The sequence below is a fragment of the Nomascus leucogenys genome, chromosome 1a (genome assembly GCF_006542625.1).
Source record: "Nomascus leucogenys isolate Asia chromosome 1a, Asia_NLE_v1, whole genome shotgun sequence".
NCBI lineage: Eukaryota > Metazoa > Chordata > Mammalia > Primates > Hylobatidae > Nomascus > Nomascus leucogenys.
This window is the reverse complement of record NC_044381.1, coordinates 9,977,939-9,996,981: the sequence shown is the minus strand read 5'-3', so window position 1 is coordinate 9,996,981 and position 19,043 is coordinate 9,977,939. Positions and strand designations below refer to the sequence as shown.

The 19,043-nt window shown below is 35.7% G+C and overlaps 1 protein-coding gene across 34 annotated transcripts in view; it reads left to right on the top strand.

Annotated features, from left to right (window-relative positions):
• Positions 1-19,043, top strand: part of PTPRD (protein tyrosine phosphatase receptor type D) — a 2,318,035-nt gene that overhangs the window by 1,424,587 nt on the left and 874,405 nt on the right. For all 34 annotated transcript variants that reach the window (XM_030814138.1, XM_030813761.1, XM_030813755.1 and 31 more), the window contains exon 9: positions 11,898-11,957. The gene's annotated coding sequence lies outside the window, so the exon portion shown is untranslated. The remainder of the gene's footprint in view (positions 1-11,897; positions 11,958-19,043) is intronic.

The window sequence follows — 19,043 nt, the reverse complement described above, 5'->3', positions numbered from 1 at the left end:
CAGAATATTTTGATTTATTTTCCAAACATGTTTTCAACTAAATGTTGTTTGTGAATTACGTAAACAGCATGCTGAAATTGAGATTCTACATAAGTTACCTTTCTTTATCCAAGATGTATGCTCAAGTTTTCATAGCTTTGAGTGCTAACACCATGTCAGCTTAATAATTTGTTTTAAAAGTTGTATATATGGGTATGTATGTATACGTACATATATATATACACACACGTATATATGTATCCATATAAATATGTATATATACACACACATACATATATATACCATATGTATCTGTATACACACACACACACACACACACACACACACACACACACACACATAGGGTTGAACTGGTCCTTGATAATACTATTTGACTCTTTCACTTAGTAGAATGGAATAACTCAAACAAAAAATTGTCACTGATTTACTAAAGATACAAACTTTATAAGCTATAGAATCCATACTAGAACCCAACTGCATTGATGCCCAGAGAAGCATTTTATTCCACATCCCCTTTTAGTAATAAGCAAAATATTTATAATATTAAGAGATAATATACAACGTGCTATTAGAACTATTTTCCCACTATCGCTCAGGATCCCAGCACCCTATTTCAACAAGTGAAGTCAAACCCATATAAGTGCACTGACCAGCTCCTCACTTCTTATTTGCCTTTGCACATTTCTCTTGTCTATCTCTACTTGATAGAGCAATACAGTCATGCTCTGCATAGCAATGCTTTTGTCAGCAACAGACCAAGTACATGACAGTGGTCCCATGAGATTAGAATGGAGCTGAAGTTTCCTACCACCCAGTGATGTCACAGCCATTGTAGCACAACACATTATTCCTATGTTTGTGGCGATGCTGGTGTAAACAAACCTATGCACTGCCAGTTTTATAAAAATAGAGCACATAAAATTATGTACAGTACATAATTGATAGTGAGAACAAACGACTATGTTACTAGTTTATGTATTAACTATGCTATACTTTTAATTATTACTTTAGAGCGTACTCTTTCTACCTATAAACAAAAAGTTAACTGTAATAGAGCCTCTGGCAGGTTGTTCAGGAGGTCTTCCAGATGAAGGCATTGTTATCATAGATGATGGCAGCTCTATGCCTGTTATTCCTCCTGAAGAATTTCCAGTGGGGACAAGATGTGGAGGTGGAAGACAGTGATACTGATGATCCTGAGCCTGTGTAGACCTAGGCTAATATGCGTATTTGTGTTTTAGTTTTTAACAAAAAATATTTTCAAAGTATAAAGATTATTTTTAATACAGAAAAGCTCATAAGGGTATAAAGAAAGAAAATACTTTTGTACAGCTGTACAATATGTCTGTGTTTTAAGCTGTTATTACAAAAGAGTCAAAAATTTTAAAAAAGTTTATAAAGTAGGAAAGTTACAGTAATCGAAGGTTAATTTATTATTGAAAAATATATTTTAAAATAAATTTAGTGTAGCCAAAGTTTACAGTGTGTATAAAGTCTGCAGTTGTGCACAGTAATGTCCTAGGCCTTCACGTTCACTCATCACTTGCTCACAGACTCCCCCAGGGCAGCTTCTGTCCTGTAAGCTCCATTCATGTGAAGTGCCCTACACAAGTGTACCATTCTTTATCTTTTAGATGATATTTTACTGTACATTTTCTGTGCTCAGATATGTTTAGATACGCAAATACTTGCCATTGTGTTACAGTTACCTACAATATTCAGCATGGTAACATGATGTGTAGGCGTGTAGCCTAGGAGCAATAGGCTATACCATGTTGCCTAGGTTTGTAGTAGGCTATACCACCTAAGTTTGTGTAAGTACTCTCTGTGGTGTGCATACAGTGAAAAATCGCTTGATAACACATTTCTCAGAATGTATTCCTATCAAGTGATGCATGAGTGTACTTACACATTTATCCAAGTTTACAAAACAGGAGGAGATTATATGTTGTATTTCCCCCCTTAAAATAGGTTTCCAATAACATAATTATCATGTTCCCATGCAGCTTTTTCCTCTGCATATGATTTTTAAAGATATATCTGACCTTGAGTAAAGCAATATTCGTGATCTCAATTCATTACTCCATATCAGTGATATTTATCAATCAGTGGATTCTAATTTAGCATAATTTGCTACCAGAAATAAAAATATAAAATATTTAAAATGCAAGCTGGTCACTCATTTTCATTTACTTAACATTTAACTGAACGTTTGTATATGGAATTTCATAGTCAGGTCATATGCCTTTAAATAGACAAGCAAAACAGAGGAATGGAACATTCTGTTGACAGGTAAATGTGAATCAATCTGGTTTCATTCAAAGGAAAATAATCAAGCTCTTTTCAAATAATATAAAATGCAAAATGATTGCACGGTGGAGGGGAGGGGACCTTATCAGCTTCTCTTCTCAGAGAAATGATTGCCGTTTTCTAGCTGGAGGAACATATGCTGCAGCTTATCTCGTGACTTCTCTGCAGTCTCTGATATTTATTAACAGTTGATTTTCTGTAGTCACTCTTCTTTCCCTTCTTCCCTCCTCCAGTGTAAATTAGTTTTCCCAAATCTATATCTAGCCTTCATTTTCTTATCAGTCATGGAAAAAGGATGATTATTTCGTTATTGGTTTTGAAGAGTCTTTCATATTGAGTGGTGCAGCTCTGGTTTCAGGCAGGCATTTAATGGACTCTCTATTTGTTTTATTCTTTGTCTCATCATCTTAATCAAAGCCCTCAGAGACAGAGTCTTTTGTAGTAACAAACAAGAATAAAGGGAAATTATGAATTGTTGCTTCCACAGAAAGTGCAGTATTCATTAGAAATTTCTGTTGGGATTAAAACCAGGCTGACTTCAAACATGTAAAAACAATTATAGTCACCTATAAGAAACCTTTTAATCACTAAGATACCTGTCTTCTTGAGTCTCTCATTAGCCTACTACCAAAGCAGGTCCCTCGCTTGGGGCTCATGCTTCACTGTATTGTCACAAGCTAGCTAGCTAGTGGAAGATTTTCAGCTCTCAAGTTTATTTTTTTGTATGAGAACTGCACTCCTGCTTTCTCCCAACACTTTATAATTTTTTTCTTACAGCTTTTTTTTTATCTTTGCTATATAAAATTTAACATTAACTCTCTGATTTACTGAACAGACACTGTCCTAGATTCCCGATATTGAACAACTATGGGAAAAGTGTAGGTGTCATGCTCTCATTTTTAGATTCGGATGACTCAAAATAGCCTGAAAGTCCCAGTCTCACACTGTCCCTGCACTCCTTTGATCATATTTTGATAAATTTTTCAGAAGCAGTACAGGAATTGGGTTAGCTATTTAAGTAGAAGTCAGTTTATATTGGGGCAACATGAAAATGGTCTAACAAAAACCCATGTTTCTCCTTAATGGGCAAATCAAATTTTCTGTTATTTGCAAAAATCAAAGAGATACAAAATACCTGCAACATTCCAGTATCCTAAATACTGATGACTGTTAATAGTATATGTTTAATTATATCTTATTTACATTTAGAGATGCTTGCTAATACCTATATAAGTTTCATTAATTAATTGATGCAAGAAACTAAAGTATAAACTTGATTCTTACATGGCTTTTGGTTCACATAGTGCATCGTATTTCAATGTTGCAATAAATAAAGAGTTACAGCATTGCTTTCAACTTTAGATATGGTCATCATCAGGCATCTCTGACATAATGTTAAATGTCTTTGTCATATTGGGACAGTATACTTAGATAGGGAAATACTCATAAAATGTATTAGTTATCTATTGCTGCATTACAAATTATCCCCAATATAGCAACTTAAATCAGACTTTTCTTAGCTCACAGTTTCTGTAGGTCACAAAGGGAGGTAGCTGCATTAGCTGGGTGCCTCTTGCTCCAGACCTCTCACAAGTCTGCAATCAGGGTATAAGCCAGGACTGGGGTCATTTCAAGGACCAAATGAAGGAAGATCCACTCTCAAGTTCAGCAACATGGCTTTTGGTAAGGCTCAGAAGACCCCCTCCTATTTCATTCACAGGATTGTTGACAAGCCTTCAGTGCTCTCTGTTGTAAGCCAAAGAAATTAACCTTTTACCACATGGGCCCTTCTATAGGGCTAGTCATCATGTGGCAACTGGCTTTTTCCAGACCAAAGGCTCCAAGAGACAGAATGTGACATAGCAAGCAAGAAATAAGCCACAGTCTTTTTATAATCTAATCGGCAACTTGCCATTACTTTTCCAGCATTATTTTTGTTAGAGGCAAGCCACTGGGTCCAGCCTACATTCAAGGGGAGGAGGTTACACAAATGTATGAATGCCAGGAGATAAGAATCTTCAAGATCCATTTTTGAAGCTATATATGACAGTTCAACATCTGAACTCTATGGTTCAACCTTCTCTCACTGCAGAATAGGCTCACTCTCTCCAACAGTCCCCCAAAGTCTCATCCCATTAATTAGTCAGGATGCACTGGGTTATGAGACAATAGTAACTCTAAAATCTTTGTGACTTAGAATAACATAGTTCTATTTCTCAATCACACCACTTATCCATCATGGGTTGGTGTCATAGTACATTTTATGCTGCTATAACAAAATACTTGAGACTGGGTAATTTGTAAAGAACAGAAATCTACTGGCTCACAGTTCTCAGGTCTAGGATGTTTAAGGTGTTAGTGTCCTCCTAGGGCTTTTGTGCTGTGTCATCACATGGTGGAATTCAGAAAAGCAGGAGAGACAGGAAAGGGGCTAACTCGTTGTATTAGTCCGTTTTCACACTGCTGATAAAGACATACCTGAGAATGGCTGGGGAGGCCTCAGAATCATGGTGGGAGGTGAAAGGCACTTCTTACATGGCAGCTGCAAGAGAAAATGCAGAAGAAGCAAAAGCAGAAACCCCTGATAAACCCATTGGATCTCGTGAGACTTATTCACTATCACAAGAATAGCATGGGAAAGACTGGCCCCATGATTCACTTATCTCCCCCAGGTCCCTCCCACGACATGTGGGAATTCTGGGAGATACAATTCAAATTGAGATTTGGGTGGGGACACAGTCAAACCATATCACTCCTCCTTTTATCAAGAACTCACTCCTGCAATAACTAACCCACTCCCACAATTAAAGCATTAATCTACCAATGAAAGCAGAGCCCTCAAGACCTAATCACCTCTTAAAGGTCTGACTTTCCCAATACTGTTAAAACAGGGATTAAGTTCCCAACACATGAACTCTGGAGGACACATTCAAACCACAGCAATTGGCTACATATTCTTCTCATGCTGTCCTCACTCAGAAAGTCTCCAACATCACTGGGCCAGGAGGGAGGAAGGGGCAAATTATCACTGGCTATTAAAGGCTTCTACATGGAAGTGACATGTGATACTTCAGCTCAAATTACACAGCCATACTAATTTCAAAGGCACAAGGAAGTTCACTTTGACCATATTCCTGGAAAGATGAGAAATGGAAATATCAATGAACAGCCCAAAAAACAACCTAATGGGTAAAGTAATATATTTCACATCCACCTGAGTGCATAGCAAAATAATAAAGAGCCAGATTTTGATTTGTTTATTCATTTCAAAAATATTTACCATTTATCACCGTATGCTAGGCTTATGCAAAATGCTGAGGACAAAAACAGAAAAAAATAAAAGCAGTTCCTGTCTTCTGCTTTTTCAGTATAGTAGGCAAAGAGATAACCATATAGACAGTTACAAAACAGAAATCATTATACAGTGTTAAGACATAATAGAAGCATCTCACATAGATTTAAGGAGAGAAGGGATCAGAGAGGACGTTTTGTAGTAGATAAACCCTGATGGGTTCTGAAGGATGTGTAGGAATAGACCAGGTAAGAAAAGTGAATTAATAAAATTTCAATGTTTATTTAATAAAATGAATTTATGATGAGAGTCTTCTGGATTAAAAGGCCTAGATTCTTCTATATCTGCAGTTAACTACTACGTTAGCCCAATCAAATCACTGAGCAACTGGGCCCCTCAACTTCCTCATCTGTGAAATGAGGTTTAATTAGATGTTGTTCAAGATCTCTTTCAACTATAAAATTCCATGATTTTTCCTGACTCTAGAGGATATTTTTTCAAAAGCACCTTCTATGTGATAATCATAAAATAATTACCTTGTAAAGCAATCACTTACTAAAACAGCTCAGTGAACACTTACGGAAAATTCCTCATACTTGAAAATAATGGAATTGTATTCCCATCTCTTCTCATACATACCACGTTTAAAATGGATTACAAAAAGAAGAATAAGATGTAATTTAGAATGGACTGATATTAAGTAGTTCTTCATGGCTAGCTTCTACTCTTGTGGTCCTTGTCATCTTTAATTCACCACCCTAGGAATTTCTGATGATTTTCGTGTGTAAAGAGACTCTTTCCACTTTATGGGTTGGATTTGTTTATTTGCTTCTAAAAAGACTCCAAGACATGCATGCACACAACACACACACACACACGATTTATTTTGTGCTAAAATTCTGTGACCAGGTTGATTTCCACTCTCATAATTCCACAGAATACCATGTCTCTCATTTGATCCTGCAACCCTTCAAGAATCCTTAAAAGTGTCATTAGAGTCTTTACCACTCATGGCACAACCATCATTCTTCTACCAGTCAACCGAATCCTACCTAGGTCAGGAGTCTTCCCTTTTCTAGTCCAAGCCTTCACTCCCTCTCTCCTCTTTGACTAACCAAACTTAGACTTTCAAAGCAAATAACTTCTACCAACTATTGGCAAAGATTTTATACAACAGAAACACTCATATATTGCAGGAAAAGTATAATTGCTACAACCACTTTGGAAAACAATTTGGCATTATCTGTTGAAATTGAACATATGCATAACCAGATGATCCAGCAATTCCACTCCTCGTTATCTACAACATGCATACCAAGAAATATCTACAAGGATGTTTATTGCAGCATTAATTGTAATTGCCTTAAACTAGAAATGGCCCAATGTCCATCAGCAATAGAATAGTTACAAAAATGTTATACTGTATATATTCAGATATTTGACAAATTACAACATGAATGTAACCAACAACCTTAATGTTAAGGAAAGAAGGCAGACACAAAAATAATATGTAATACTTGATCACATTTACATAAGGTTCAAAGCAGCTCTAAACCATAGGTTAGAAGTCAAGATAGTGTTTGTTTACCTTTGGTGAGGAGGAAAAAGTGAGTTTGAGAGTAAGCATGAAGTCTGTATTACTAGAAATGTGCTATATCTTGACGTGGGTGGTGTTTACCCTGATGTTTCTTTTGTATGATTCATTATTTATGTACTTTTCCATAAGCGCATTGTATGTTGATTTTTTTAATTTAAATTATCTCTTAATTTAGTTGAGACAAAAGTACTCAGGCTTCCAAGAAGTCCTGCTTGTTCTTATAATGGTGTCACATGGAAACACACATACATACACAAACACACACACAACATAACACAACACCACAAAAATAGTCCTCTTATTCTGTAGTCATGAGAGGTACAATTTATTTGCCATTTTATATATTGTTCACTGCAATGTGGGTTGCAGTAGTATTTGTTGTTGTTGTTATTAACACAGCTCCAAATCAGTCTATTTCACAAGAAACCTGTAAGGGATGGCATTAGAACAAGGTTGAGAGAGAGAGAGAGGGAAGGAGAGGGAAGCAGGGAGGGAGGGAGGAAAGACAAGCTATGCCACTTAAGAAATCTCACATGTTTGCCAAGCAAAGCTTAAAATCACACTCTCTTGTTCATCTGTCTTGGCTTTCTGTTGTACAAACTGCCCATGAAAAAGGGGCTTGACAATTTCATAAGACAGGTACCTTTAGGTATTTCAAAACTTATTTTTTCCTGGAATTTTACTTACCTGGTGTTTAAGGTAATGCAAAGGACTATATACTTGAATCTGAAAATTTGAGTACAATGACTAATGAGAAGTATGTGCAAACAATTCTAAATGAAAGAGAATGAAAGCTTCCTAATGAAATCTCTTTAATATGTAATTTTAAGCTACTTTAAAAAGTCACAGTTGCTTGCACTAATGAGAATCTGTTTTAAAATTACATGTTATTTTGATAATCAGAATTTTGAGGGATGCTTTAGAATAGGGTTAGCAGCAGAAATAAAATTGATAGGAAGTAAACTTTTTTCTAATTTAGAGTGAAAATCATTGCAATATATTATGTAAAATAAATTTCAGTGTTTCTGTTGAAATACCTTTTTCAGGTGTGAAATGTTTTAATTATTACATTTTATATAATACTCATGAGTCATATTAAAATTTGGAAATTTCAGTTTATAACAGAAGGGATGCCATATAGTAAATATAAAAAATTATTCTAAGCAAATCCAAATATTTTTATGTGTAAGAATATATACATCATTTAGATAATTCCAGTTAGAAAATAGAAGATTATACTCTTTTAATGCAAAACACACTAAATGAAAGGCTATTTCTGAAATGTTTGTTTTTTCTGTGAAGGCGGAAAACTAGGTTTATGACCAAAGTGAATTGGAGCCTTCAAAACTTCCCATGCATACACACATATGTATTAGGATACGTGTGTGTGTGTGTGTGTGTGTGTGTGTGTGTGTGTGTGTGTGTGTGTGAAAGAGAGAGAGAGAGACAGAGAGAAAGAGAAAGAGAGACAGAGTCTTGTTTTGTTGTCCAGGTCGGAGTGCAGTGGTACCATTACAGCTCACTACACCCTCGACCTCTGGAGCTCAATCGATCTTCCCACCTTAGCCTCCTGACTAGCTGGTACTACAAGTGCATGCCACAGTGCCCAGCTAGCTTTCTGTATTTTTTGTAGTGATGGGATCTTGTCATGTTGCCCAAGCTTCATGAACATATACAAATACTAGAAACTGTATCTGGTCAGATTGTGCCCCACCATGGACAGATCTTCCCTTTAAAGTTACGAACTTCAGCTCTTACAGTTTCCTCAGCCATAACAACCAGTCGGAATTTTTTGCAGATAGCTGAGAAATGAAAGAACCCTTATCGTTATTTCCTCCTTGTTCATTTCTTTCTCTCCCCCAAATTGAGCATGTTCCATGCATTAGGGTCTGCCTTCTTGAGCCAAATTACTTGCTGAAAATCCATTTTCTTCTGTTCATGAGAATTTATCATCTATTTTTTCTCGATCTCCAGAAAAAAAAAAAATGGGACTTCTTAATAATTTGCCATTTTTAATCACAGTGGAGAAAGCTTAGTTGACCCAGACATTATGCATGGCTTAGAAAGGATTACATTTTTTTCTCTTTCTCACTGATGTTAAATAGTTTCTGTTGTCTCCTCTACCAGATAGACTGATATTTGTACTCTGAAAAGAAAGGCACTTGTGTGGTGGTCTGAGAGGCAAAAAGAAAAAAAAATTATCTAAAATGTCTATGAAAACCTGTAAGAAATGTCTTTAACTAGTAAATCCAACGCATGTTTGCCTGACACTAGAGAAATGCTTTATTAATATATAGACATTAACGTGAGTGAACTACAAATTTATTAAAGCAACCAAAAAATCTAGCCTAAAGGTGCCATTCAGCAATCATCTACATGAGTAGTGGAATAGAGCCTGAGAATTTTCTACTTCAGGTCAAAAGGCAGTTGCATGTCTAACAGCAAAAGTTTCCTCTTCATTCCTCAGAAAGGCAGCCAGGAGATCTGATCATCTCCTCTAAAGTCCCTTGATTAAGTAGGGCTGAAAGCAAAGGAGGTAAATCTCTGAAAGTTGACTTCTGCCAAGCAAGACTAAACTTAACCAGCAAGTGGACAATAGTAAAGAGAGACAGATGGGTGAGACTTTTGGAGAGACCTTTAGGAAGTGGCCCCAAACAGGTGGTTGGTTGCCTAAAAGGAATCATTGAATAGAGTGTGTTTGACCCTAGGGAAAAGGGAGAGAAGTGTCAGTAATGAATACATGGAGGCATGCTGACTGAGATTTGATATTGCCTGTCAGATGTCTCTATTTTTGTCTAGACTTCAAAAGCTGTTTCATTGTAATATGTGAAGAGCAGAAGGTCTTGGATTCTGTGATTGGTTATTGTTTTGAAAAGGAAAGAAAATTACCTTTCATTTTCTCTCCATTGGCATTAAATCCAGTAGAGGGTCAAAGGACATTCTAAATCACCACGACTACAGCGAGGAGCTTCTAAGCCTATTACTTCTGACTAAGGTTGTGCAATGCTCTCAGCGTCTTACCGAAAACTCGCAAATAGAGGCCTATAAGAACAGTTTTGCAAGCATATTTTGATGTGTTCCACTTGCTGTGAGCTCTTAAGCAAAATCAAATTTTACCTTTAGGTATTTACCAAAAGATATTTTGGAACCCATGCTAAATGAAGCCTTGTGTTCCCTACTCCCAAAGGAATAACTATTTAGAATAATAGTTCCTATGAAATTTTCATGATACATCTTATCACATAAGATTCAAGTTATTTTAAAAAACAGAGAGAGGGATGGTACGTATATGCTATTTTCTGTGTCAAGGGCTCAGCTAAAACCTCAAACAAGACAAAACTAGTTGCTGTATCCACGGGGTACCATAGTTTACAATCTAATGAGGGAAATCTAACAAACCAAACAGGCTAAATGCTATAATAAACACCCACCCTTTTAATGGCTTAAAGAACAGAAATTTAATTCTCATTTACATAAAATGCAGTGCCAATAGATGTCCTAGTCAGGGCAAGGTGATGAATGGTCATCTGTATAACACTGTGCTGTGAACAGACCTTATTAGTGGAAGTGAGGGGTGATCCTGAAAGCTGTGGCTGGAGAATCATGTTCTTTTTGTCTTTTGGACCTTTCCTCCTTTAGGTCCTTAAGGATTTAACCTATAGGTAAGAAACATAGAATGAGGATCATATGCAAGATGTTCTTAAGACTGTGTTCCATGGTGAGGAATGTAGTCACATCTAACTACAAAATGTAGTCTGGCTGTGTAACAGAAGGAAAAGGGAAATGTTTTGGTGAACAGCTAGCCATTTTCTCCGACCGAGGGTGATGTAATAACGTGTGATAGGGAAGGGCACAGCGCTTGTTGGAGCATCTAGGAGATTCATCTAACTAAAACTTAGAGAGAGCAGGATGTCAAAAAGTCTTGTCCCATGAGATGACAACTTTGCTGGGAATTGAAGGAGGAATAAGAGTTTAATATGTTAAAAAGAATTGAGAAAAAAAATGTCCTAAACAAAAAAGCAATTGTGAAAACAATACAAAAATGAATCATTAAGGTAGACTTCAAATCTTGCACAAATTATTCTGTTGAGAAATTAAGACATTGTGCCTTTTTATATGCTTCAGAGGTGTGGATCTTGTTAAATTAATTATGAAATTCTTAAACATAAATGTAATGCTTATAAGATGGAATTTTCCATGCTAATTTGTCCCAGAATGAGTAGTATAGACAAGGATTTGCTTTAGCTTATCTGCCAAGGTTTAAGTGCTCCCCTTAACAACTTAGGGGCATTATTTATTTAAAGGCCAAAGGATGGATATTCCGAAATGTATTATGTAATTGTAGGAAGCAACAAACCAGGATGTTTACTGGGCTTAATGAAACTGATGTTGTAAGGAGGCAGTTTAGCCATTTTATGGTGGACGTATTAGTCTCAATTCAACATTTTAAAGAATAGTCAATATTCTGCTTTATAGCCTGTGAACAATAGAGATTTCCATGTTGGTTTTTGGCATTTCACTACTTCAATTAAAGATTGTATTTCATAAAATTGATACTAGTTTCTCATTAACTACCTTGCTTTTTCTCCTCTCTGCCTCAATCCCCACTAAAAAATGGGGTGACAGCATATATCTTAAAGAAAACGTAGGGATTAAAATATTTTTAAAATAATTGTTACTTTCTATCTTTATGATTAGGTTTTGAACTTCTTGAGGCCAGGGACTGTGTCTGAAAACACTGACGGTGTCTAACTCAAGGTGAGTCCACAACCACATTTTAACCCTTTCCCTTCTTTGGGTCTTAATACTTCATATAGTAACTGATGTATAGTTGGACTCAATGAATATTGGTTAGGATGGATGGATGGATAAAATACTCAAACATTTTACTCTGTTCACCTAATATTGAGTTATTCTTTACTATAGATTTTCCTTTATAATGTATTAATAACAATAGAATAACTAAGAAGTCTGTCAATGAGAGATTTGTTTTTCAGTTCTGAATTACATTGATGTTAGGCCTGAATGTGGGGGGAAATCTAACAATGGGTTAAATTTCTGAATTGAAGCTGCAGATGCCTATAGATTTAAATGTTGATTGAATTTAGCTGCTGTTGCTATGAAATTATTAGCCCTCGGCGGTGGTCTTGCCTACATACTTCATTTTGGCTCTTCTGGAAGCTACAAAGCTATTTATTGTTAATGAGGGAATAAAGTGAGAAAACAGATTAGTGAGTGGATTAGTGAATTTTTTAAAGTCTAATCTTTGTTAAACAATAACAGGTTATGATTTAATGCATTCAGTTTTCACTACTTTGTGACAAAATATTTGCTATTAACACAGCTTTGTTTCATTATATATCCGTTCTCTAATATAAACATTTCATCCATCATAACAATACTTTTTGTTTAAAATCCTTTGCCAAATACATTTTTTCCTCACCCATTGCAGTTTAATAGTGTGTTTCTAATCCTACAAAGATAATTCTTTGAAATAAACAACTCCCATATGCTTTCTGTGAGATATTTGATCTATTGGCTTGTCATTCAGAGACTATTATCTCATAATAAACTTGTGATGAATAATAAGATAAACTTAAATGTTTTAAAATCAATGTTTCTAAATACAAATATTCTAAATAAAGTCTGTGAGGCTTAAAAGTTCCTTAGCATGCTCAAATCTCTTATCTGCTAAAATTTTGCATCGTCAATTTAAAGAAAAGACTATCACCATCCCTATCCCCTGTTGATCTTATTTTTGGGTTGAGGTATCTTATGACTCTAAGAAAATGGAAATATCTGCATATGTAGAAGGTACACAAAGGTCCTTCAGAAATCACAGTACCTTTGAAGTCAAATAAGAAGATAACTCAACAAACAAATAAGAGATAATGAAGACTGTAGTAAATTTATTTCAGGCTTTCAGCCTGTTTCCATGGTGGTTCATCATTGTTCAATTTTATATATTAAGATTCAGCTCACTTTCCCCAAAAAGCTTTCTTGGATACCCCCAGTCAAATTGATGTGTACTTCTGAATTCCTCATGTCTTCGTTCTTGACTCTCTTAAAATACTATTCATTGTGCTTTATGTTTCAGCAATTTGTATAGAATCAGTTTCCATTTTCCAAGCACATTATCTTCCAGTGTTCATTTAAAAACCACTTGTTTGGGAGTCCAAAGTACTTATTTCCGTAGAACTAATCATACAAGTGATGTTCCTATTTTCTTTTTAGTTCTATTTCTGTCTGATCTAGTGCTAATAGAAATATTTCAATATGCCTCCATTAATGACATTCTTTCTTCAAGACAGACCAATTCTATTATAAGGAGCAAATTTCATAGATTCTAGACTTACATTTGCCTGGATTGTCTTCTATTTATTAGCCATTTGATATTAAGCAAACTATGCAAATTTGTGCCTGAGATTTCTCATTCGTAAAATAAAATAATAATTATATTTCTGGGCCGGGCACGGTGGCTCACGCTTGTAATCCCAGCACTTTGGGAGGCCGAGGCGGGCAGATCATGAGGTCAGAAGACCAAGACCACAGTGAAACCCCGTCTCTACTAAAAATACAAAAAAAATTAGCCGGGCGTGGTGGCGGGCGCCTGTAGTCCCAGCTACTCGGAGAGGCTGAGGCAGGAGAATGGCGTGAACCTGGGAGGCGGAGCTTGCAGTGAGCGGAGATCGCGCCACTGCACTCCAGCCTGGGCGACAGAGTGAGACTCCGTCTCAAAAAAAATAAAAATAAAAATAAAAAATAATAATTCTATTTCTGGTGGCTGTTGTGAAGATTAAATGAGTTCATATATGAAAGCTGCTTTGGTGAATAGTATTTGACATAGTAGGAGGTATATAAATTTGTGTGTAGATGTTATTATTATTTTTATTAAAATTTAGAGCATCAGGAACCTGTCTGCTCACACATAGGCATGTTTGAAAATGGCAATAGGCAGCACATTTTAGCAGTTCACCTTCTCAAAACAGGATAGATGCTTGAATCATAGAACACAGTCAGAAAAAAACATAACTACCTACCTAGAGAAAAGGCTTTTTTATCTACCTGTATTTTCAAAGTGAATAAAAATGAAAACAAGATACCATAATCACCTGCACCTCATTCCAAAAATGAAATTAAGGTAAAAATAACAATGATTATTATTGATACCATTTGTTGAGCCCTTAGTATGTGCCAAGCATAAAAGGAATGGCTTTCTATATTATCTTCATATGATCCCATTACGAAAGAAACTGATGGCCAAGGAGGCAAAGGTCTCTCACAGCTAATGAGTTAGAGCAAGAACTCCAACCTAAACCTTTCTGACTTTCAAATTCTATGGTATTTTTACTCTACCAAAGACAGAACTCTGAGCCAAGTCCAAAAGTGCTTTACAAATTAATATTTACATATTCCAATGTCTTTTTTTATGATTTTTGCCACTTAAGAAATCTACCTGGTTCTTTTCAGTTCCATCTTCTCCATATTGTCTACAAAAATATTGTAAGACATGTTGTCAAACACTTGGGTGAAGCTCAATACACTTTATTTAGGGTATTAGATTTCATCAGTATTTCCTAAATTGTCTTTTCCTCCAATTATTTAAGATCACCAGCTAGTGAGCTAGTTGTTTTAGGGCATTGCCTGAAGGAAAGAAGAAATTCTTTCCTTTTGTAGTACATCAGTGTTATACATCAGTCCTGAATGTAGCCATCTAACTATAACACAAAATATTTAACTTTTCACTCTTGCCAAAAAAAGAGCTTTTTTGTTTAATGTATCCTTCATCCCTTAAATATTTTAACGTTTATTTTTGTTATGCATGTTATGTGCAAACCACATTGTACATATATGACATTTACTCCTCTCAGAAAACCTATGAGGTCTGTACTTTATCTCCATGTTAGGATGAGGGACCTGAGAACTAGAGAAATGAAATCTCTTGCCACACCACACAAGAATTCAAACCCAGGTGAACTTCAGAGCCCTCATTCGTTACTTTATTTCGAGATGGTTCCTGATTGAGAGAATCTAAGCTATCTAACTAGATGGCAAAAGAATCAGGCTTCCATTATCCTGCCAGTTCCTCCTTAAGTGTCTATGACTGTAAACTTTAAAAGGAGGGTGTACGTCTTTTTGCTCATCTTTGTATTTCCCACAATGTCTAAACATTGAAACCATGGATGCTTAATCAATGGCTGATTGAGAATGTTAGAGGGTATTTATTTTTATTTTTTATTTTATTTTATTATTATACTTTAGGTTTTAGGGTACATGTGCACAATGTGCAGGTTTGTTACATATGTATCCACGTGCCATGTTGGTTTGCTGCACCCATTAACTCATCATTTAGCATTAGGTATATCTCCTAATGCTGTCCCTCCCCGCTCCCCCCACCCCACAACAGTCCCCGGAGTGTGATGTTCCCCTTCCTGTGTCCATGAGTTCTCATTGTTCAATTCCCACCTATGAGTGAGAACATGTGTTGATGCTGAATATGCTAGCCTACAGCTAGTGGTTCATAGCATTTTGCCTTGGGGACATTGACCAAGTTTAGTCAATTTGGTTAAGTGAGCAGTCTTTGTCATGTAATCATCAGTGTCACTTTTCATAATTAGATCAAGCTAATGATAGCCAGAAACTGTTAAAATGTCTGCATTTGGAAATATGTGGGGTGAACATAACAATACTATGGGTTCTATAGCCAAATGCTTTGCTTATTTTGGAAAGGGCAATTTAATTTGTTATAAATAACATTTGACTAAATGCTATGCAGTATCATGTTTTAATATAAGGACCAGTGCCAATGCTTATAAATGTTTTCATGTAAGTAGGAGTAGCCTGGAATTTTATTAAATCTTTGAGTTTCAACAATTAAGAAAATCAGAAATACTAAGGTTTCTTTAGATGATTTTAAGAATTGTTTGTAAAGTTCTGAGGAGCACTCGTTTGGAGACATAAACCAGATCTTCTAACTAAGGCATACCATTAAGTGAGCCTGTTTTTAGTTACTTTTAGTAAAGAAGTAATTAACATTACACATAGCAGGAACATATTCAGGTCTCTAATAGAGATCTTTGATTACAGTATTAATTTGACAGTCCCAGGTAAAGAACAAGTTAATCTAATTAAGGGAAGGTTAATTGTGTATGCAGACTGTATGGCCAGAAGAAGAAAGCTCAGCAGGATGTTCCCAGAGCATTTCTGCTTGAGAGAGTCACATTTGTTCATTCAAGGGTAGTAAAAAACCTTTACACTATAATATAGCATTTAAAGAAGGACTTATTGAAATGATTTACTAGCAATTCAGTGTAGAAACAACCATATGTAAAATGTAATGACTTGTATGGAGGTTGACTAAATGCTTTTCGGCTCTAAAAGCCTATAATTGTAATGACTCTTCACAAGTAGACTTAGAGTTTGTCAATATGTCTACACTTATATGGTCAGAGAATGTTATAACTAAAATAGGCTGAAAAGACCCCAGGCCATGATTTGTACATGACAAATTTAAACTTAGAGAAGGCAGATGCCCTGCCTAAGATAATAAAAGATATTTGGTAGTATATCTGTGATTCAAATCATTTTTATTCTGTGTTTAAAACCACATTACCCTTTGACAGAAAGAAGGAAAGAAGGAAGAAGTGAGGAAAAGAGAGAGAAAAGAAAAGAAAAGAAAAAGAAAGAAAAGAAGAAAGGGAAGGAGAGGAGAGGAGGAGAGGAGGAAAGAAAAAGGCAGGCAGGCAGGAAAATTAAGGCAATTAAGGCAGAAAGACTAAGGGAGGTCACAGTTCAATCTCTTTGTAGGCTGCTTTCCGGAAACACACACACACAGTCAGCCACACTCTGATTAAACTAAACATAAACCTCACTTTCATTATTGAGTAGCTCTAATTGCAAGAAAAGTCTTCCTTATATTGATACGAAAGCTACCTTCCTTTTTTCTCCTTAGTCTTCTATTTTCTATGCAAAATATCTGTAGTTCCTTCACCATTCCTCTTATGAGATGGGTTTCAGATATTTCATCATCTGATCTCTCTTACCTAGCATATCGATAAAATATTTCATGTTTCCAATTGATGCCTACAATTAAATACCATGTATCAAACAGTGTCTGGATACCATCATAAGTATGTGGATCTCTTCATTTGGCCACTATACTTTTAGCTTTTAAAATAACTCCATCTTTTATATGTTTTAAGATGCCCTTATAAAACAACTAAAGTACAAAGCCATTTTTATATGGACTACTATAAATAGGGGCCTCTTAAGCTAATTTTTAAGTTGATTTTGTTATATCAATCATTTTCAAGTCAAGATTGATAGGATTAAGCATTAACAATTTGCTTACCATAATTATTATTTTTGCTCACCATATTATTTTTAAAAGATCATCAGTTTGGATTGTTTGAATTAATCAAGCATTAGACATAATCATTTTAAAATTAAGTTTAATTTGAGTTCATAATGACAAAAAAATTTTAAGATAGTTATGCTATAATATGTTTTCTAATTATGCAATATATTAATGAGTGTAAAGTATAAATCTTTCACACTAGTTTTAGTCAGTACTTACCAGTTCACTTACAAAAATAGAAGCTGAAAAACAATTAGGGTGGTGATATGGTTAGGTTCTATATTCCCCACCCAAATCTCATCTGGAATTGCAATCCCCATAATCCCCATAATCCCCACTTCTCAAGGGAGAGGCCAGGTGGAGGTAATTGAATCATGGGTGCAGTTTCCCCCATGCTGTTTTCTTTTCAGAGTGAGTTCTCATGAGATCTGATGGTTTTATAAGGGGCTGTTTTCCCTTCACTAGGCACTTCTCCTTCCTGCTGCCTTGTGAAGAAAGCACTTTGCTTCCCCTTCACCTTCCACCATGATTGTAAGTTTCCTGAGACCTCCCCAACCATGCTAAACTGTGAATCAATTAAACTTCTTTTCTTTATGTACCCCATCTTGGGCAGTTCTTTATAGCAGTATGAAAATGAATTAATACAAGTGGGCATCAGGATATACAGACAGAAAAAACTACTAAGATAGATAGATAGATACTCATAGAACATATTTTGACCATCTAACCATCTAGAATTGAATTCCATTAATGTCTTTATCTGTTTTGTGCTGCTATAACAGAATAACCCAGCATGAGTAATTTAAGACGAACGGAATTTTATTTGACTCATGGTTCTGGAAACTGGGAAATCCAAGATCATGGCACCGGCATCTGGCAAGGGCCTCATCCCATGGCAGAAGGGAAGAAGGTGGAAGTGATTTCATGAGACAGAAAGAGTAAATGGGGACAGAACTTATTCTTTCATCAGGAACCCATGCCCATGATAATCAAACCACTTCTACTATAACAGCATGAATTCATTCATAAGGGCAGAGGCCTCATGGCTTACTCACCTCTTTAAGGCCCCACCTCCCAACACCATTACATTAGCAATTAGGTTTCAACAAGAGTTTTAATGGAGACATTCAAATCATAACAATTAACATGGGTCTATTTTTAAATATCTCTCATCTTAGTTTAGTAATCAAGTTGGAAAACACCTAATAAATGGACAAGAAGGAAGAAAAGCACCTAAGTAAAGAAGATTAGGAGAAAGTGAATGGTTTTTAAGCCTGCATAGAACTATAGATAGAGGCTGACTTCTAACTCCTCCTGAGAGTGACTTTAATGGTTAAATCATCAATGATTATGTTCATGAAAAGTTAGATACCTCTTTCTAGAAATAAATGACCAAATAAATAAGCTGAATAAATTCAATCACATTCAATTATAGGTGGCACAGTGTAGAACCAGAACAATTAGACCAGCAAGCTGACAACCTTCTT